We start from the raw sequence: 3211 nt of genomic DNA on the forward strand, positions 1-3211 counted from the left end.
AACAGAATCTAGTTTGAGAATTGTTTTTATCCCGGAAGCCTTTCTTTCTCTATCTATGTGTTTTGAAGGCGCTGTCATGCTATTACACTGGTGAGCTGTTTCTGATCAGTCAACCACATGGGAATTATTTAGAACATATGGTTCTTATTAATAAGTGTCAATAAGGACATTTTAAAAAGAACCAAGGGAAAAAAGGCTCTCCACTCTGTGACACGCCGGGAGGAGCTGGATGTGTTGGCTTTTTTCCCGCGGGAGAAGAGAGGAAAAATTTTTTTAAGACTATATAGAAACGCAGTAAAGAGAATACTCTGCATTGGCGCCATGTTTAGTAAAGACGAAGGGAGGCAGTTTACGTGAGAATGGAGTTACAGTAAAGGTTCCCTGCAGCCTTCCGGAAGTGAAATGGCGGGAGCCTCATCCTCGCTGTCCACCAACCTTCCCGGAAGCGGAAACAGAATCTTAGTGTGCCCCTTTCTCACTGCCCTCCAAATCCCGCGGCAGCCATTGCCGCAGCCACGATGCCGAAGCGAAAGAAGCAGAATCAGCAGCAGCCACACCCGCCACAGACCCCACTGCCAGAGCGAGATGAGACTGGAGACGAGGAGGATGGGAGTCCTATCGGACCACCTAGCCTTCTGGGCACTCCCCCCATGGCCAATGGAAAGCCTGGTGACCCCAAGTCAGCTCTTAACAGAGGTCCTCCAGGATCAAGGGGACCAATGATTCCACCCCTGCTGAGTCTCCCACCTCCTCCCCGGGGTAGGGGCCCAGTTCGGGGAGGCCCAGGTCCCAGGTCTGGCCCTTATGGTCGTGGTTGGTGGGGAGCCAATGCTGAACCTCCTTTTCCGGGACCAGGCCATGGGGGCCCCTCCAGAGGAGGCTTTCACAAAGAACAGAGAAACCCTCGAAGGCTTAAAAGCTGGTCACTTATCAAGAATACCTGCCCACCTAAGGATGGACCCCAAGTTATAGAAGACAAATCTGACCGCCCTGTCTGCCGACACTTTGCCAAAAAGGGCCATTGTCGATATGAGGACTTCTGTGCCTTCTACCACCCAGGCGTCAATGGACCTCCTCTGTGAAACTGTGCCTTCCCATCTAGGCTGGAATGAGCCCTCTGTGACTTGGCGGCCATGTATTTCCCTGTGATGGCTACTGTGAGGCCCTTCACCCAACACCCTCAGTCAATGACATGCCAACCTTCATTCATCACCTCCCCATTTGGGGTTCAGAATTGTGTTTCGCAGTGTGCGCTCTTTCTTCTGATCCAGCCTTGAGAGACTCGCCTTCAGGACCCCATCTTTGCTCCCTTCAACTGCCTCCTGGATCCCCTTTCTTCTCGCCAAGTGACTGCTGAACAGGAAACCTTGTTGGTGCTGTTTCTTGTGCATCTGTCCACCTGTCCCCCAGTACTGCCCTTGATTCCTGAGAGCCCTGATCAGTTTCCTACCATTCCTTTCTAGCTACTTATTTTAAGTCCTTTTTAATGTGATATACCCTACCTGCAATGTTGTCAGCTGCTCTGTGAAACTTAACCAGGTTGACTGGCCTGGGGTCTAATTTGAATGACTGGTACAGAGTTATTCCCTGAAAGGCCACTCTCCCTGCTTTTGGATTTTGTAGTTTCTGCGTCCGTAGCATGATCCCCACCGCTGTGGTCTGTGATCACTGTGTTTTGTGAAACTGTGCATCCCCTCGTAGCTTTTCTTAGTATCTGTGACATTTTTGTGATTTCCCAACACTAGAATAAGTTATCTGCCAAAATGAATGAGGCTCTTGGTGCCCTCTAGACTTTCCCTACCTCCCAACATGGGAGAATAGTGAAACTTCCATGAGACTGCCTCCCTGGTCCTCCCCTTTCTCACAGTATCAGTCATTCTGGGTCTGAAGTAGGCCCATGAAACATCTTTTAAAGCTTCTGATGGGCCTACCCTATCTTCTCTCCAGCCCATTTTAGTTAGACTGTGTCATTGTGAGGCCACCAACCCTTTCATTTGAAATCTGTGAATCTCCACCTGGTCTATCTTTGGGTGGAATCTGGACAGTACTGCTGCTCTCTTCTCCTACATCCCTGGCACTGGTTGTTTTCTGTGAAAACAGCAATGAACAGATTCAATTTGGAACTGGCCCTGGGGAAATGGGTCAATAGTTGTGTGGGCAAGAGGGAGGGTTGAGAGTTGTTGGAGAACTGAGAATGAGTTTTTTTTTCTTTATAACATTTTTTTATATTAGTAATAAACACAGTGGAAACGAGCAAAAAAAAAAAAAAAAAAAAAAGAACCAAGGGAATACAAATACAAAATCTGGCACTTGGGGTAAAACTTCTGTATTTGTGAAATTCAAGGCAAAAGAGAAAATTTTCTAAGTCAATCAAGGTCATATTATCTTCCCTATAGAGTTTTATGGTGGCATTCTTTTAAAAACACCTTTATTGGAAAACCAGTGCATGGTCTAGAGCACCTATTATCGTGGAAACCTAATTATTCCATCAGCATTCACATATTCAGCGTATCTCACTGGCCTTTGGGAACTGATTTGGAAATTAAGGTGCTGGGGAAAGAGCATGGTACTGAGTGATACTGGGTAGGCCACATTTCTGCCTCAGCTTATTTTCATTTGTGAAATTGGAATGGTCCTATATCTTCTCCAAATGAAATGAGTCTCACCGGACAAGCCAAGATGACATATATGAATGCACATTAATAAAGTAAAACCTGTTCAACAAATTGGCAGTGATTCAAACAAAAATTAATAATCCACCCATAAGCTGATCAGTTAATTGTCCTATCTGAGCAGGGCAAGCATTTTGTAATAAACAGCAAGGAAAAGGAAAAGAAACAGGAAAAGATAAGCCATTACGACCCTGAAAAGGATGTATTTGGTTCTGGTTTTGCATCAGCCAATTGCGAGGACTGACCTTTGTTTCTGGGCGAAGGAAAAGAGCCAGGGAGAAGCATTACCTTGGAATATTGAGGAATGAGCACTGGAGGAAGAGCACCTGATTTTACTCTCTGCTCTACATGGGCTTTTTTGGGGGACCCTGGAAAAGTGGCATGTGTAAAATGTTATAAAAGTGAGGCAGTGGTCTTCACTCATAAACTCAAACATAATTCTGGAAAGGACCCGTAGAATCTGTGTGTGTTTGCGGAGGTCACATAGAATTAGTGTTATACCAGAAAAGCCATCGGGTTCCATAGCTTCTACCATCACC

General features: G+C 46.1%; 1 pseudogene; it reads left to right on the forward strand.

The window, feature by feature from the left end:
- Window positions 1-369: 369 nt before the first annotated feature.
- On the forward strand, window positions 370-2232 carry LOC143653267 (proline-rich protein 3 pseudogene; annotated as a pseudogene).
- The last annotated feature ends 979 nt before the right edge of the window (window positions 2233-3211 follow it).

Source organism: Tamandua tetradactyla, chromosome 13, assembly GCF_023851605.1.
Source record: "Tamandua tetradactyla isolate mTamTet1 chromosome 13, mTamTet1.pri, whole genome shotgun sequence".
Taxonomy (NCBI): Eukaryota; Metazoa; Chordata; class Mammalia; order Pilosa; family Myrmecophagidae; genus Tamandua; species Tamandua tetradactyla.